General features: G+C 34.6%; 1 protein-coding gene across 1 annotated transcript in view; it reads right to left on the reverse strand.

Annotated features, from left to right (window-relative positions):
• LOC106620112 (IDLSRF-like peptide) overlaps positions 1–20,054 on the reverse strand; it is a 107,890-nt gene that overhangs the window by 76,981 nt on the left and 10,855 nt on the right. The gene's annotated exons all lie outside the window — the stretch shown is intronic.

Here is a 20,054-nt window from a genome sequence, read left to right on the forward strand (position 1 = left end):
CAATGAGCGGCTAAGCGGTGAATGGTTGAGCGGTCCTTGTTAAGGTAAAATGTTTACTCTTTTAAGAAAAAGCAGATTTGGTGTTCATACTCTAAATCGAGAAGCATCACATTATGCTGAATTTAACCATTTAAACAAAAATCTACGCAATTTTCCAGATAGATTTTGGCAATACAAATAAAAACGAAACAAGAGTTCCGTACTAACAGAAGCAGCAACAGTCTAAACTTGCATTTCATTTTGATAAATATGTAAAAGTTTGTTGCACTGTAATATTAAAAAGCTCATTAAAAGCTAACACAGTAGTTCATTAATACACTAATTTCTTTTGACTGTTTTCATTAAATCAATATTTTTAGTGCTTTTATGCAGGAGCAGTTTCGAAACTCATCATCTTTAACCTGTTGTTATAAATAATAGGCAGTATTGATAATGCTAAAATCTGGAGCAGAAAACTTTTGATATCAAGATTAGCTGTAGTACTTAGCAAATCTCCGTTGCTTGTATTTAAAAACCATCTATATATATATTTATAAAATTGTTATATATTTTTGGTAGAAATGTAAAATGATATTCCATCTTAAAGTATTTATGGTCGCGGCTTCCATACAAGCAAAACCACTGTGCATTGACAGCTTAACAATCATAGATTCTTTTCACGTTAGCCTCATCCTTAACTTAAATACAAACCAGTTTTACGACAAAATTTCTGTATAAATTTAAAAAAAGTTTAAAGTCCCAATTTTTAAAGCTGAGAAACCTCTGAGATTCAATTTGTTTACACATATATGTAGATAAGTCGTACAGAATGCAAGCAAACCTAATCTCAATTTTTCCCCAACTTCAGTGCGTCGTACTTAACTCTGGTGCACGTCCGAAGCGCCGCTAAACCGCCATTAGTATGCATTTGTAATGCAGGAGTTAGGCAAATAAGGCGAATAACGCAGTTTAAGGCGCTACAAACGAGTTGCGGTCGACCAGTAAGCAACACGCAAAATGAGTTTAAAATGAATTGCTTGTATCCACAATCCGCCAGCTGCTGCTGTCACGTGCACACACAAATTTCCGAGAATTCTCAACTATTTCGCATTGACTATAGAAACGCCTGCCACTGACCGGTCCACAAGGAAGAAGCAGCGCACAGCAAACTGAAAGAAGTGGGTAGAGTGCTGTAAAAAAGTGACATTACAAATCCACTTTTCAGCTTGTGGCCGCCACACGCTGTGCCCTTGTTGGAAAGCTGTGTGATTTTAGGTGTCCTTTCAAAAAGTATTTACTGCTTTTGGATTTTCTGCAAAAAGCGACAGCTTAATTTTTCAAACATTTCCAGCATTTCGCGTGAAATTTTCGGTACACCGCAATCATTTTGGCTTAACCATAATTTCACCTTCGCCAATTCACCGTCTCTGCAGTACTAGATCACAATCGATGTGCAATTCCGGTCATAAAAATTGTTCACATAACTCGGTTACAAATGTGCGCCACTAAAGAAACTAATTTCCATGTTCGAGTATGGTGAGTGTTCACCTTACCTATGTGGTTGTCACGTGTTTCGCCATTAAAAATGTATGCGTGCCACAATTTCGTAATAGAAAATCATTCAAGTACTTGAGTGAGGTATAAAAAAGTTATGACAAAAGTTTAGCATATCAGCAGGCGTTCGACTAGAAATTGCATGGAAGCTCAGCTGTAAGTTGTAGCGTTTGAAAGGAAGTTGAAAGTGACTCACGAACTTTTTTAAACGGATGGTAGAAACTTTGTCTCAGGATGCAGGGAGAGAAAATTATTTTTGCAAAATTATATACGAATTCACATTGAAAAAAAGTATTATTAAAATTTTCGGTGTTCTAACTTAAATTAGCAAATATTTTCGTTTGATCGCTTTTTTATGTACTTTTTAAAATATTTTAAATCTGAACTAATTATACGATTGAAAATGTAAAGTTAAAAAAAGCAGTTTCATTATTTAATATAGCAAACGAAGCGAACTGGAACTCAAAACTAACAAAGATTGTGGTTTCAATTTCACAATTATTGTGCTTTGATTGTTGAAGCGTGAGATTGTGGTGTGAGTAGTGCTCTCTTCTCCCTCATGTTACAGATTTTGCAAGTATGTGGCGCGCAAATCGCGTTGCAACTATTAAATAATTAAATAACACAGCTCTACAAGAAAAAAAATTAAAATTTTTTTTTGTGTTGCCCTGGATATCATAGCAAATTTCGACGGTTTCAAGTGCTCATATTACGAATTTATGCATGAAAGTATTGAATGCGCTCAGATTTTATCACAGTTATATCTGTTCCGGAAAGTGAAGCTTAGAAAAGTTTTATGTTGAAAGTCGAAAATTTCACAGGTTACCATAAAGCACCACATTAAGAAGAATTGTGCAAAATATGCTGACAAACTTTCCGATTCTATAACTAAATATGAGTATCAAGTTAGACTATCACCGCAATCGACTGGATAGATTTACAATAGTTGGATAGTGACGTTGTACCCTTGGAACAACCTCAATTTGGTTTCGTCATTTTGATTATTAAAAACTTCTTCAACAGTGAATAGTTTTTCATCTGTAAAATAAATACTTTCATAACGCGTGCCACTGAAGAAGCCGGTTGCATCTGTTGAGCATAATTTGAGCACCTTGTCAGTAGATGACCAGCTAACCAAATCTAGGCTTTCATGTGGAGATTATCTCGAATAAGTCTTGACATTTATCTGGCCGAAATATCCATCTCGCTTGACATAATTTTCTGTTTTCTAAAATGATTTCTGCAAATGCGCTTGCGAACAGTTTTTATGGCTGAATTACTTCGAACCACGAGACGTTTGTGCACAAACGATCAATATTGCAGGAAACATACATTCTTGAAGTATTAAGTTTTTTTAGAAGCTCAGAAATTTCACTTGCCATTTTTCCACACTTACGTAAAGAAAGTCGAGTCTCACTAACTTCCCATTTCATTGTTAATAAGTGAAAGCAAACACTGAACTAATTTCTCCTTATTGTGGGCAGTGCCACGCTCATTGTCCAATCTCATTTATTTACGCAAAAAGTTTATGCACATTTAATTACAATTTAAAATAAGATAGTCTGTTTATGTAAAAAATACACCGCAAACAGTAAACAAATTAAGAATCTTGAAATACGAAAACAATTATTATAAATTTATGCAACTAAACTCTCCCATTTTTATTTGATATTATTACTCCTGTTCTACACTAACAAGAATTAATAGAAGTAATAAAATCCGTCTTCTGTTACTACCCAACATTTTAATTGAAAACTAAACGCTGTGCCTGCCGTTGAAGCGCCATTCATTTTACAAACGAGCAAATCCCAAAAGTGAGTGAAAGCACACTGCAAGCGGAATAGAGACGAGAGAAAAAAAATTTGGTCGGGTAAAAAACTATAAATTATTTTAAATTGCCTTGAGGTTTACCTGAAACCTCGAAACCGAAGATGGTAAATTGCAGCAACAGCGAAAGGTGAAGAAAGGCAATCTTTAATTACGAACGTGCAACAAAACAGATAAAATGTGAAAGTCGTAAAAGTTTTTTAATGAACTTTCGGATTTGCGGTCCGCCGAGAGCTACCAAATGTAATGAAGCTGAGTTCAGCAGCGCTGGGATTAGCAAACCATAAAAGAGCGGAGAGAAGAAAAAAGTCGAAGTAATAATGAAGATGTGAAAACCAGCAACATAACGATGTTGCAGTTCAGCAGAATGGGTTATAAGAAAATGCAAAGAAGTCTTAGCGTGCCGCAAAAAATAAACTAAAATTCGATTGCCTAGAAAAGATTTAAATTTATTTTAGATCAGCAAACTAAATTTTACAGCTTTATGGAGAGCTAATTTGGACTAGTATGGCAATTGTTACTTTGGTCCTGATACTAATGTCGGCTCTAGTACTTTTAACGGCCTACATAACTGAATACTCTTTAATTATATTCTGTATTTTAAAATGTGAGTATCGTCTTAATGTAGGCAGCATTAAAATTGCTGAAAAATTAACTAAATATTGGCTGCAATTAGGCGCTCTATTCATAGTTTATTAAACTAGCAAACTTAATGCTGTTATAATGGTGAAATAAAAATATTGACAACTGGTTTTTCGCTGATGAATACGGTAAAATTCTTCTCGAGAATTTTTTTGAAAAGGCAATTTATTTAATAAGTAAATTTAAAATTTGCTTTAATAAACGGCGATTGCTGATCTTCAGGTGGGCTTTTGAAAAAAGATGTCGAGCGGTGCAGAAAATTTGTTTTCTTAAAATTATCTCAAATCAAAAAATAAAAAAATTCTTATTGCTATAGATTAATACTGGTAATGATCGAAAATTTGTATTTTTGACAAAATGGTTGCCCGAAAACACTGTTATTATTTTTTAAGCAAATGCAAATTAAAGCAATTGTCGGGGTTATTAAAATATTACTTAAATTTTATAAAATAATAGAGAACACAGGCAGTTTTAGTTTCTTGTTGTTTTTTATTAATGAGCACCATGCTACACTTGTGTCCAAGTAACCGTAAGGAATAGAAAATTGGCAAAACACAAAGTACAAAAAAAATTTTATGAATGGCAGACAGTCTCAATATAAATAAATATACGCTTCAATTCGAAAAAACCTGTTCATATTAACACCCGTCAGCGCATATTTATATTCAAACACCAACACCGTTTATGGTATTATTTTACACGGACAGCCATTTCTTAAAAAAAAAGTAAATGATTATTAAAAAAATACTACGCCGTTTATACGCACACACTTAAGCACATTTCTGCTTGGTTTCACCAGAAATTAATATATTTTTCCCTTTTCAGAAACGTCAAAAAAAAGAAATCAATACGAGTGTTGGCACAGCTGTGGTCTTCCGCAATAGCGACAGGTACTGCTGCTCGCGCGTTTTCCAATTTCACCTCAACTCTCGCCCACTCTCCTTCCATGTATACTGGAATATAGTCAACAACGTAATGTTTCAATAAATCTGCTTATAGTCACGTATTTTAAATTTTATGCATTTTTGATTTCCCCGAAAAACGTATCAGGTGGCAGCATAACTTGCAAAAAAAGCCAAAGAAGAAAAAAGCAATTAGAAATAAGAAGAGCGCAGCTGTTAACTGCGAATTATTAATAATATTTAATGTAAATATATCCAGAGTGGAATATTTTATAAATACACGAAATATAGTTAATCTTTCTATTCTCAGTTGCATCAAAATTTGATGATCTCTTTTTACTAAAAAACTAAACCAAAATCTGCTTCCAAATATTTAATCTTTGAGTTCCAGAATATTGTGAAATATCTTTGATACATCAACGTGTTTACAACTAAAGGATTCGTAATGATGGGTGATTCTGGGTTAAAAATCTATCGGTAGCTTTTTAAAATTTTATCTAATAACTCCCGTTAGACGGTTTGATATAATATCTTTCACAGGTGCATTTCTCTTAGCGTAAAAGGGTATAAAAAGATCTTTATCTTGATTTTGATGATCAGTTTTTATGTCAGCTATATGCTATACTGGTCCGATCAATAAAATATATTTGGAAATTGCATCTTTGCTCTGCTGCTTTACTAACATGAATTTGATCGGTCAATATGTATGTATGCTATACTTTAAGGATAGGTTAGGATCCTAGTGTTCACATCAACTGCACCGCTCTCTCTCTCTCTTCGGCATACTGAGAACATAATAGAAATTAATTATATACAGTATAAGGAGTGGACTGACATTGAGAGACAAGAGCCGTAGGAGCCCAAAGATAGAAAGAAGTAACAAGTCCAACCTCCAGCTGCTATGGGTATATAATTATACATTACTAAATTATACCACATAATTAGCATTACATTGACCAAAAATTTAATTTTTTTCTTATATTCGAATTTTCTTTTTTTCTTTTTAATTTTTTTCTGTTTAAACTTTTTTTTTTTTTTTTGATATTTTTACTCTGCATTTCCGAACACTTATTAGCTCACATGTGCGTGCTTATTTAGTGCTCTTATTCAAACAATTTTATTTGCGATTTCGAATGCTCTCTCACACAGAAACGAGTGGTTTTGGCTGCCATAAAGACAAAAGCAAATTTCGCATGCAGCGCTTCCATTACTTACAGCTATGAATTTACCACATTTCTACGTGGCGGAGACTAACTCGTACAACTGTTGGTGAAACAATAAAGGAAAGCTGAGGGTACAATTGCTTGGCATAATAATGTAGTGGAATTTAAACAATGCTGACTTAGTGGATAACAGCTGGCGTTGCGGCGAGTCGAAGAAGAGAAGGGGGTGTATTAGTGGAATTTGCATTTGCACAATGCAACGGCACACACACTCACAGACATTGCAGTGACGGAGGGAATGCCGAATAATGGAATTCCACGTTGCACGCAAGCACCTGAAAGCATTTTCATTAACTTTGCTTTTCACACACATGCAGATACAAATTGTTGTTCTTTTGTGTGTGTTTGTGTGCAGTTAAATTTACAGTTCTCTGCGCATTTGTGAGGCACTAAACAATACCAAATACATATATGTATATTGGTTATATTAAGTTCGTTATAGTTAGGGGAAGAATTCCCTTTTCAGTTGCAGTATGCTACCCTGTAGGAAATTTTGTTAATACCAAATGCCGAGAAAGTTAAATATATAAAATTCTGATAGGTTATTGTGCTAAAATTTTATAAATACGAATAAATTATGTAAGTATTCTTCTAACATAATTCTGGATTTCTATTGAAAAATATGAGCAAGAGACACCACTGAATCATCACAAGTCAACAGCGAATATCACTTGTTCATCGCTCCTAAACTTAACAAATAAAGAATTCTAATACACACCAATTAAATTTTCCTACTGGATTCTTTGCCCCCATGTACATAAGTAGTAAACATTTTCACTTTAAGCAATCTAATTTAGCATGACCTCATCCGATATGATTTTCAATTAAATACGTTTATAAAGGAATACTGCTGCCAGCTATCTCAAATTCTGAACGCATATGTGAAGCGCTTCATAAAAAGCTAAGTGAACAATTTTAAGCAAATAACTTTTATAAGCAGCGAATGGAGATTTGCAATCTAACGTTGCGACTTACGTTCTACTACATATTATGTGGCTCCGAACAGCAAAAGAATTTTTTTAGTCAAATGCACTGAGAGATTAGAAATTACTTGCAGAGGGTCGATTGTTTTTGGAAATCGGTGTATATATAATATGTTATAGGTTTTGATTACTGTGTTCTAAAGTACCTGTCTCGGAGACACCCCATATTCCTTATGTTGAAAAATATGCCATTTTGATTTTTGATGAAGGCACTCAGGTTAGAGCGATCACTTCCAAATACTTATAAGTTAAAGTCGAATTCAGGAGATTCAGAGTAGATACTAACTTGTATATTCTCTAAATTTTAATTTCTTTTGAGTAGCATTTTTTTAATAATATGTTCCCTTCATGCGACAAACTCAGAATTAAGACTTTAATTTTATGATTACTTCTAAAGTGTTCCCACTCATAGTTCATCATCAGCTTAAAGTCACTTCACTTTTTCGTTTGTAGTACATTCACATTTTGACACAAACACGATTTTATTACCCATTTAGGGTTTAGTATAGACTCCTTGCGAAAAAGCGTTACTTGTTCTGAAATAAAGTAATTGAATTCGTCATAATGGATATGCAATCACGGTTTGAAACAAAACTTTAATAAATGATCGCTTAATTATTCGCTTCTCTTAGATAATGAGAAGTCGCAAACTCGATTTTATGAATCATTTTAGCGTTTAGCATAAACGCCACTCACATACACAGTGTTTATTATGATATATTTTATATTTATATTATACTTATTGTCACACGATCGGTGAATTTGGTCGTTAATGTCACAAATTAGAGTTTATTGACAGCTTCGTGTTTAACATAAACTCTGCTCGCCAAGTTAGCTTCTACTCTAATCAGCAAGTCCATAAACCTTTAAGTGGACAGCCAAGCGGCTCGGTTAATATCATATGGGTACCCAGTAAAAAACAGGGAACTTAGTAATATTGTAGGGACCATCACAGGGCACCTACTCTTAAGATCCCACCTTCAGAGAACTGGAGAAGTGGATTCGGCGGAATGCAGAGCAAGCGCGGAGGATAATGAGACGCTGGAACAGTATCTATGCGAATGCTCAGCCTTCAGTCGGATGAGGCGGTATGTATTCCTAAGTGCCCAATATTCCAACTTAAGAGATATTGTGCGGTTAATGTGGAAGACTTAATTTGGCTACCACCTGAGTACATAAAGGGCCTAGTTATGACCTTAATTCGGCCGGCTGCGGTCTGTTTACTTCTGGAAAAGAAAATTCAGAACAAGATATCGTTGTTCAGAAAAATTTCACAGAAGTGAACCGTGAGGTATTTTTCAAGTTCTGCTTCTAAGGTACCTAAATAAAAGTGGAAACATTCTAGAAATTTGTAAGTGCATTTTAAGAGTTCTTGGGCGATTTGTTTAGATCTTGTATGGACTGAATTACAACACAAGTTCATCCTACTGACGATGATGACGATATGTTTTTGCAACTTTTTCAGATAATTAGGTTTCCTTTTACAGATATTTACTACCCTAAAAAATATATATCCCAACCCAAGTACCCAAAGTACGTGTAATTCGTCTTCAAAAATTGCTCGAACTCCACTTGCCTAGCTAAAAGCACTCTTCCGATATCAAACAACACACTTTAGCACTCAACTGAACGCTTAAAATAATATCATAATTAACAGTTCACTAGGCAGATACGAATCAAGTGCCGTAATATACCACTTACATAACACATATGTGCATACTTACGTGCTTATATAAGCAGGCGTGTGCGCGCTGTGAGCAAGCAGAAATGCATTTAAGCATCATGCCAAACGCACACACATAGACTTATACGTGTTAGGGCGTGCTTCCGCATTCATATAGTACCAAGGCGTATGAGCCACATAGAACGTAAAAATCACTTATATGAATGCTCAAGACATTTAATGCATAACTGTAACTGCGAATACTTTAAAGGAATGCTTTTATGGAAAAAATTATTAAGACCTTGTTTGGAAATTAAGCGGAAATTTTTTTATTCGAATATATTTTCTTCTAGGTTGTAGTTTGTACACCCTGAACAGGGTATATTCAGTTTGCCACGAAGTTTGTAACACCAAAAAGGAAACGTCGGAGACCCTATATACATAAATACATATTATAAAATATACATATATACATAAATCATCAGCATGATGAGCTGAATTGATTTAGCCATGTCCGTCTGTCTGTATATATACGATATCGGATCACTATAGCATATAGCTGCAATATCTTCACGAAATTGGACCGGAAACTAATTCTTGCGAGAGACCTTTGTATTTGTGAAAGGATTTTCTTTTTTTTAATGCAAATTATCAAAAAATCCGATGTTATCAACATTCGAAAGGAAATGTGATTTAGGCACAGTTTAAATCGAAAATTGAAAGCTCGTTTACGTTGGTTCCTTTTGTTTATTGCAAAAACTGAAACTTCAATAGCGTTTGCAAAATAAGTCAACTTGGTAAATAAAGCACACCCTAATGTATATACTCGTACGCGCAACGAGATTGCACTCAACTTAATTTAATTTCACTAGCGATTGCAAGGAGCAGGCAAGCGCTCGGTTCAGTCGCTGCCGCCAAATGTATTCGCCTCTAAATTATGTTACCGAAATTGGAAATGGCAAGCGAAATTCAGACGAAACGCAATCAACTGTGTTACATAAGCGGATTTGTAATTACACATATGGTATTTGCTGGCAGTGGACAGTGAGCCAGTAAGCTCACATATGAGTGTGTGTGTGGAGGAAACAAATTCTCAAAAATTGCAAAAAGTTAGTGTGGCATAGTGGCTGATCGTTTGATAGCCAAACGAAAATTAGAGTATTTACGAAGACCAATTATATTCGCTGCATGTCAGTTATGTTGGAGTAGACAGCGATATTCTAAATTTACTTTATGGGTTTGAGGTTATGGCAATTATCAATAATGCAAATGGGTTTCACAAAAATTGTTGTAAGTAATAAATATGACATAGAATCACTATTTCTAATTAAAAGTCTTAATAGTCTGAGAATCTTTTATTTAGTAAATTAATAAAAAATTATTATAAATTAGAAATTGAAAAAAAATCAATGAAAAGCGTTTATTTGGTTTCACTGAAACTGTAATACTCAACACATTGTTGTTAATATTTTGGGTATGAACTGTGTCAATGCTAGACTCAGACCAGAAGAGCGGACTCTCTGGTGAATCGCCGTCGTGTAAAAGTTGAAAAAGAATGCTTGACAACGTAGCTGAGGACCGTGCATTTAGACGCAACATTACTGGTGACATCTAGAGCATTCTAACGGCGATTGTTCAAAAAGTGGAGAGTTAGCTTCCAAAAAATATTGTCTATTTGTCCTGTGGAGGAGTGAAGTATGAAGCGCTGGTCTAAATATCGTTAAAACTTAATGAAATAATATATGTGTTTTATTTTAAACTATAAATATTTTACTCTAAATTTATTTCAAACTATTAATCATTTAAACGTAGATAGCAGAAAAATACTTTTATAATTTAACATTGAGCAAGAAGAGCAAACAAGTTTCAAGCACCCCTCCATCTGCAAAGGCGAATACCATGCATACGCATATACTTGTACTTGTATAAACATATCCGCACCTGATATACATATATATACGTAAATACATATACATTTCACATGGCTTACAGCAAATTGCCAACGATACCATAATATAGTTCTTAGTACTTGTAATACACTTTTGATAACATAAAAAGTAATAATTTCAATGCAGATTCCCTTGAGAATCAATCAACTGTGAGCATTTATCATGCCTTAAAATACACTGTTGTTGTTTTGCAATGAATAAACTTGAAAATATTGTACATATATGGCGCCACACAAGTAATAAGTATTTGCTAAGTTCTTTTTCACATGCACACCTCCCACAACACCCCACTTGTGTTATGTATACGCAGTGGCATGCATGCGCACGCCCTTACAGAAGATGTTGCGTATACGCAGTGCCGCACTTGTACGAATGTTTGCATATTGATATGTGTTCTAAGTAAATTTATTAGTTTCCAGTTCAGTTGCAGAAATAAATCGATTGCACTTGCAAGTGTGTATGAAAAGTGTACGAAAGTGGTGTGTACAAAAACAACTATGTCAACGAAAATATGAAAACAAAGTTTGAATGCAACTGATGACAAAAGAAAATGAAATACGGAATAATAAATCGAAGCACTGCAATAGAAGTATGCTCTCCTGTATAAGTTATTGGGTTGCTGAAAGAGTTTTACCACCAACATTGAATGGTGAATCATAACGAAGACGCTTTGCAAGCAGCTTACTTTTGTAATTTGGTGTGAGTGTAGATAATTTATAAGACGATATTCAATTTAAATTGGAATGCAACAACAACAAAGCTGCAATATTTGTTATGTGTGTAGCATATATAGATGCAAAAACAAGTAAACATAAGGAGCAATACTAGTTATATGTAAAATTTGCTGCATTTATATCAATATTATTTGGTAATTTACTCTAATACTTGTCTTCTACAATTAAAAGGGAAAAGTTTCCATTTCAGCAGGAATCATGCTCATTACTCTAGTTGCTTCATAATTGCATTGGCCAGTTAGTTGATGCGAAAATTTTTTAGTAATATTTTGAATGAAGCCTGCCTTGAGTGTTTCAGTTTCAATATCCACAATCTTCTCTGGGATCGAGCGCAGTCAAATCCATTTTATATTGTTAACCGTCTTCCAGTCATAAATCGAATAGTTTATTGAAATTCCAAAATTCTATAAAAATTAAATACACTTTTAGCTCCAAAAGTTGACTAAGCTTAGGGCTTATTGCAAATACTTGTAAAAGGGTAAGCTTTTACAAGTGAAATTTAAGGACTTTTGACAATAAGATCGGTATAAAAATTTTATATGAAAATCATGTCTCTTGACCTTCATCGTGATCACTTTGTATTACGTATTTAGTGGATTTTAACAGAAGCACATGTCAGTTGAGGTTGCGGTATAACTAAGCAATAATATAGTCAAAACAGTAAATTCATCTGGTTATGGAACTCACTAATAGAGGAGGAGTTTACTATCTCAATCCATACCGACGGGTATACTCTAAAGATCTTGATATATATATAGATATCTACCTCTCTCTCTATCTATCTACCAAACTCATGTAGCATCTTCCAAGTTGAAGTATTAGGGAAAGAGACAGCCTGTGAAGCTCTATTGAAAAACTATGGGATACAGAACGCAAGCTTATGCACAGATATCCGTGCGACATTAGTGGAATGCTCATCCTCAAAGATTAATTCGGGTGTCGTCAACAATATACATATTATAGGAGCATTGTTTGCCATCATTTGACCATGTCTTGGCAGCAGGATTGAAAATAATGCATTAAAAAATTATTTTAATTAACATTTGTTGAAATTCTGGCAACCACAGATAGCAAGTATTCCCCTTACAACAACAACGTTTTTCAGTTACATACCAATTTGAAATTTGTAAGAAAAAATCTGAAAATCTTGTTTTAGTTTTTAGTAAACGGTCGACTGGTCGGACTCGAGTTTTCAACTAAATATGACAGGACAAGAACTAAGGACTGATTAAATAGATCCAAGAGAAATATATACAGACTTACAGTTAATAAAACGAGGCACAGGCCATTTGGATAACATGCACTAAAAATGGGTCTGCCATAAAACAAATTTTGCCGCAGCTGCAAACAGGCAGTAAGAAAACGGTGTAAGCATTTTAAGATATATTCAACATAAATTTAAGCAAAAGCATTCACATCCAAAATGGGATTGTAAGCGTGATGTACTTCGTAAATAATCGTGAGAGAAACAAGAACAGTAAGTTTTTTCGGGATCTTCTTTCTTGGCTTATTATAATGGTTAACCCTTCGGAGAACATTTTAGGGTTATTAAATTAAAGAAAAACTATGTTTCCAGGAAAAACTACTGATTTGTCCTTATTATAATATTTAATCTTGGGAATAAAAAGTATGTAAAGCGTTTGACTAAATTAATTTCTATGAGGGTAACTTTAGTTGACAAATAAAACACTGTCCATTTAAAAAGAAAAAGAGTCAGACATAAATCCATTACGGTTACCTAGCGCCCACTATCGTGAGAATGTAAATAATATCCTCTTACATGTCTCACTAAAGTCTGTAACTAGTCTACCCTAAAGCAAGCACTAACACCTGTCGCTGAGTGCAAACACCTGCACATATGCGACGAAGAATAGTTCGTAACTAATCACTAAGTGGCAACTAAATAAATACGACACAAAAAGACTCTACAGGAAGTAAAATGAAATATGTATATACATTATGGTATGGCTTGGCAAATGCACATAAAGAGGGCAGAAGAAGAGATAATTAGGCAGACATGACCTCATCACTAGCGGAACTGGCACAGCGAACGCCATTCATTACTCTAACATACACATATGCGCATACCCATATCGGCAAGTGTGTGTGTTCACGCCGTAATTACAACGCACAAACATTAGCGGCCGTTAAGCCAATGAAAAAGTTAAACAACGCGTTAATTTAGAAAAAGTGACGAAGAAAATTAATATAGCCATATGAAATTAACAAATTACACACATCGTCAAGCGGAAATATTAATGAGCAAAAGCAATAAAGTCGTAATGCAAATGATGATGAAGAAGTACGAAGGACACACCCCCGACAGCACCACGCGCATATTTACTCACTGTGCAGTTAGGGGGAATACACGTACACGCACACACATATAAATATTATATACATATATATCTATGTATACTCAAATATATTTATTTATGTGTGTGTGGCCCAAAGGCAACATTAAATTTATAGCGCAAACGAAAGTTGTTTGGGCAAAAGCTTATGATCAGACGGACATTCCAGCAGGAGCAATAGAGCTCATAGCAAATGAGCCGAACGTGCCACATGTATCGCATAATTGCCGTACATAGCCAGACTGTCGGCATTTGCGTACCACGCCAAAACACAACAACAAGGACATACGCTCTTCGGTCGCATCTTAGTCCATACATTAAAATGCTTGCATTAGTCAGCCAATTAAGATGTTATCGAAGCCAAGCCACACACACACATATATATACACACTTGAACATGCACAAACACAACAAATTGCCATAACAAAGTTATATGTGGTAGCTGCAGAGGCAATATTATTTTATTTATATTAAAGTTTTTAAGTAGAGCTCAAAGTAAGGTGACTGACTCAAGTCATCGGCACACTATAGTAGAGCCTTGTGTATGTTGTAGTTGTAAGGAATTCTGACGCCATGACAGCTATTGGAGGCTTTATTTATATAGAACCTCTGACTACGGATAGAAAGCTATTAATAATGACCGACATAAGTGTTCAGAAGTGTTCTTATAGAGAAGTATCAGAAGTAAACGCAAATACTGAGAAAATAGCGTTCCTTTATAGTATACCCTTAACTAACCAGTTCAACGAATGGAAATCGGCTTGTAAAGATCTAAACGGAGTCGGCGCATTCCTCTACAGATCCCAATGTATTCAAACTTTCTTTAGCACAAACTTACGAAAAGTGATTAGACCCAAAAGGCAACACCTAAAATCATCTTTTCGTAGATGTGCATAGCATCAGACTCTATAAAGTTCGAATATCCCTAAACCGAACGAGTCGACAGTAATTAGGTAGGAGCAATGGATTAAGATTACGTCGTTTAAATTTGATAGATATAATATATTCACATTGACCAAAATAACGGAGATAGTTCCAGATTTTAATCAAACTTTGTACCAATGAAAGGCTAAAGCGAACTGTAAATCCATTTTGGAAATTTACTGCAGTAAATTAGATGGATAATCTTTACCCAAGAAGCTACAAGGGTGATCCAATGAGTAATTGGCCTCACTGTCCGATGACATCACTAACGCTATCATGCGTGTCGTGGAGGGTTGAGTAAACGATCATACATGTTTTGTGTGAAGTTAAAAACCGCTTGAAGGATGTATACGGACTCTTTCACTCCGTTGGCGATGTACAAAAATTGTTTAAACGAGTTTCAACGTGGAGACACCTTGTTTAAAAAACAAAAACACCCACATGCCCTGAAATCGGCTTTCTCGTGGGAGAAAGGTATCGCGTATCTAGAGGCCACCCTAAGAAGTTGCCTCAGACAGATGAATAGTAGACCTTTCAAAATGCTCATTTGCATTTGCTTCCTTTGTACGACAAGCACCGTGAGACCATTTCACAACGGTGTTTGACGGTAGAGTCCGAAAGAGTTTCTACTTCGTTTCGAGACCGTTGACGAAACATGGAACCAATGGTACACTTCAGAAACTTAGGAACCTTCAAAAAAGTAGGCCATACTTCTTTCTTTCGAACTCTTCCACCATGACAACGAACTGACTCATACATATGTTGCCACCACAGCGATATTGACCGAATTACAAAGATATTTCAACCGCTGCGACTTCTTTTTGTTTCCAAACTTAAAAAAATCACACGCTGGGCAGAAGTAAGCTGAGTAAAATTAGAAGCTCTTCTTCTCCAGAACGACAACAATGATTAGGTGCATTGTTTGAACAACAATAAAGCCAATAAACTATTTATACTTGTATATTCATTGGAATATTTTTAAATACAGATATTGGATCATAAAAAATTTTACTTCGATTTATATTCGAACTTATAAACATCTCTAGATGCTAGTATCGTACCTTACGCGCCTCACCACTGTAGCCGAATCCACGATTCGAGAGAAAAATTTTAGAAATAAGCAAAAAATAGCTAAATTTGTTTATTCAAAACTTGGACAACGGCGAATCGAACAAACGATAAAACTAAATAGACTGTCATAATGACAGGTCAAAATGAAGAGAGAGAAAATGGAGAGCTACCTCTTCATACAATAATCCAAAATACTTAAATAGAAAAGAGAGCAACCACTTAAATGATCATTTTATAATAGTTTCTATTGAATTCAATAGATAATTTATGTTAATTTTTCAAATAAAATTTGGAGAAAAGCGCTCAAATGAAGGACTAACTCAAAAAAAATAGTCTACTTATCGTACTTTCTGCGAAATATATTCTACAGTTCAAATTAGGGGTTTATTTATGGAATAGAAAATTAACATAATTTATTTCTTAAAAGCATACCGCTGCTATTAAGCCAGAATAATCCATAGTTTGCTGCTGTTTTGTGGAATGGCATGTACATATATGCACTTCAGCAAAACATTTCGAAACTATTTGTTGTAAAAATACCTTCAGAAAAAGCATAAAGTGGTTCATTATTGCCAAATCTATTATGCTTATATTTTATCCCAAGCGATTTTCTTTCTTCTAAACCCTAACATCTTCAAGCAGCTATAACCGTTCAGTTTCGCCTACAAAAATAAATGCAAATATATTGCTTACATACTGACTAGTTTGCGTGTAGCTCCAAGCAATTTTACCTGTCTACTCCTTCAGCTCTCACTCTTCGTTACACTCCCTACCTTGGCCTTTCCCGCAGCCGAGTTACTTGCGCATACAAAAATCAATATATTTCTTTATTTAGCGCTTCAATACGCACACTGTTCAAGCAGCATATTGCGTCTGTAATGGATATTTATAACCTGGTAGTTGCTTGGGAGTATTGTAGAACCGGCGTTGGGTTGCTCATGCATAATTTGAGACTGCACCAACTACAGCCGGTTGAGTGCGAGTGCCCTAGGGCTTGTATTGGCTACAAATCCATTACACTTTGGCGTCATTAAACGTCGGCTCCTTTGACATTTAGGAAAAGTGATATTCAATTATTTATGCATACAAATATTGGGAAAAAGGATAACTAAGTGGTTAGATGACTGCCAGACTGAGTAGCAATGGAGTCTTGATCGCATGTGAGTAGCAGTGATTTGTTATTTTAGCTTGAGTGAAATGTATATCATATGTATGCTTTGTCGTTTTCCGCCTCACTGGGTGTTTGACCAAGGTTATCCTTCTATGTTTTGTAAGTGTCCAGATATCCTAAGTGGCTCAAAGGTGTGGGAAGAAACTTTTTAGGTCATCACTCTGAGAGTTTCGGAATGGTAAAATGCGGGTTGACTCAAATATCCGCTACTTACAATTGGCATGAATTAATAGCGGCCCAATTTTTGCTGAAAATTTATATATGGTATAATATTTGAGATTTTGAAGAACTGCAACAAAATTAGTTAAGGCTACGAAATTCCGTTACGCCTCGTTTAGTAAAACACTATTCAATTAAATTATTTTTATTAATATTCAGAGAGTTTATACAAAAGTTAATAATGTTGCCATCTGTTGACTACTTAAAATTAAACATAGTTATAGGATATAGATTCAACCAAATAAAGTTGCTGACTCGTTTTTCAATGCTTTGAGGTCTAGGTTTTGAGGCTGATCCAAAAACATATTCATCAAAAGACCTTGTTAAAATATTTATAATTAATTTCAGAGCTTTATTAAGCACATAAGCAAACACTACTCACTAAATTTTATAAAGAAAAACTATTAACGGAAATCGCCGTGGAGCTTAAAAATTAAGGAAATTGTGGTTAAAATTTTTGCATCACAAAAAGGGACAACGAAAAACACTAGCCCAAAACCTTCCTAAAATAAGAAACCAAAAGAAGTACACCGACACCTACACCCACACACCCGCATACCTCCCGCAAACACACACTTGTCCAGTTAGCTAACGAAGTTTGCCAGCGACTACAAATAACAAATGCTATTAAAGCAGGCTATAAAAAGTTTCTCGCATCTATCACCAAAGGAGTCCCAAAGCACTCACAAAATAGCAGCAACAAAAATAAACAAGAAACAAGTTTTCGCAACTAACACAAAACGGTAAAAGTGTGCGAAGTGAAGCGGAACGCCGAAAGGGCAAGGAAAAAACGTAATGCTTCATTAAGCCAAGCAATAAAGAGATTGTTTTCGACAGAAAATTTTTCTATGCTCTGCTTTAGTGGCGCGTTTTTTTGCATACACTGTAGGTGGACGGCTTGAATATTTTATCCGTCATTGAGCGCTGCGCCGAGTGCGATTCAATGGTGTAAAGAGACTGTTGGTAAGTGGTTGGGACGTTAAGGTGACTTGAATGCAAGTGCGTGTGTGTGCATATATGGATACATGTATATATGTATGTACGCAAGTGACTGTATGTGGGTGCGAAATTATCAGCTGATGTAAAGGAAAATTCACAGTCGGTAAATGTAATGAATAAATTTGCTCGCTTGACAACTTCTTAGAAGTTGTACTTTTTAGGTTCGACTGATTTTTGTTGCCTGTTAATTTTGTTTTTCAAAATTATAAAAAATTTCAGAAGAAACTCATGTACATGGAGTTTAACGAACTTAAAAAAAAAACGAAGTTAAAAAAAAATTACTTTAATAACAGTTGAACGCGTTTGAAATTAAATAAAATCATTAAGGAATCTTCATATGGTACTAGAACCAAATTAAATAGAACTCCGAAAATAAATATAAAATAATATAAATTTTTGGAAAAGCTTGACGACGAGGTACAGAATCAAATTGGAACTAGTAGAGTTAAATGTAACTATAAAGCGAAAGAAGACGCCCGCAATCCGAAGATATCGCCGTATCTAGTAATAGTTCATATACAATGTTTATGGTTTAAGAATTGACATTTTATAAAATTTTGTAGAAGTAATAAGATAAAATGAATAACTGCATTAATCATAACCCAGATGCTCCCTGACAATTAAATCACTTTGTAGCCTTCCCACCATTGAACAACAAATGGTAGATCGTGCAGGCAATGTAGTGAAAAATTAAAACATATCATAGTTATTGCAAATATTTGGAAAAGAACAGAGGGAGATTTAGGTTTTAAAAGATATCTACAGAATTGGCTAACAACAAAAAAAACTACAGAAATAGATAGAGAATATAAAGATAGACTATGAAAAATAAAAAGATATGAGAGATAGCGAATATAGAGATAGACAACGATAAATATAGAAAAAGATATATCGTGAGATATTATATTTTGACTAACAAAAGTGTGCTATTTTGAAAACAGGAAAAAGTGAATTTCGTTTCTAGAGGTAACACTATACCAAAAAGTGGTTTAACAAATATTTTTCGGCCTCTTCCCAAGCGAAATAGCCATTCGCAAGTGTTTTGCCGAATTCTGTAAAAGTCATTTGAGCGCCGAAAACAATGAACTAATTGCAAACCCAAAGAGCTCGGTTCAAAATGAGTTGATGATTTTTGGCGAATAGATGGCACAATCATTTCACTCCGGAGTCTAAGCGGGGATGATCCAAGTGTTTGGAATGCAATTAAAACGATGGCTAAATTATACGAATTTGGCTTCAAATTGATTTCGCATCCATCCTATTGTCCGGATCTTGACTCCAGCGACTTTTAGCTATCCTTAGACCCCGACTGAGTCTAACTTTGAAAGAACGTAGCACTCTGATAATCTAAACTAAAGTCTAAAACAACAATGGAAACGTTCTCTTCCAAAACGTGGCAATATAAGAAAATTATTTTAGATATTTGTATTATGAAATCTTTTAAACACAACTACACCCATATCCTCTTCTTTAAAAAATATTCCACAAACATTTCAGTATGATAATTATTTATCTTATAGATTTTTTACCTCTTCCTCTTGATATTGCCGTGGCAATATTTGGAAAAATTTAAACTTGTATTGTAGTATGCTTTCATTTTGTAGTGTGATTTTCAAAATATTTTTAATTAATATTAAGAAATCAATCTGTGGCAGCTACATTTCATTTTAAGTGATCTAATTAATATTCTTTCTTAACAAAGGTTTAAAAATTCTTTGTGAAAACGCTCACCACTTCCGATGCCCCTCTAAATAAAAATTTACATGACTGTATCTACAAACTTTCTTAATAAAAACCATTGTGGTGATTTCAAGCCCAACAAATTTTTTTCAAAACGTGGCAGTTTGCCTTATATAAGTA

Source organism: Bactrocera oleae, chromosome 2, assembly GCF_042242935.1.
Source record: "Bactrocera oleae isolate idBacOlea1 chromosome 2, idBacOlea1, whole genome shotgun sequence".
Taxonomy (NCBI): domain Eukaryota; kingdom Metazoa; phylum Arthropoda; class Insecta; order Diptera; family Tephritidae; genus Bactrocera; species Bactrocera oleae.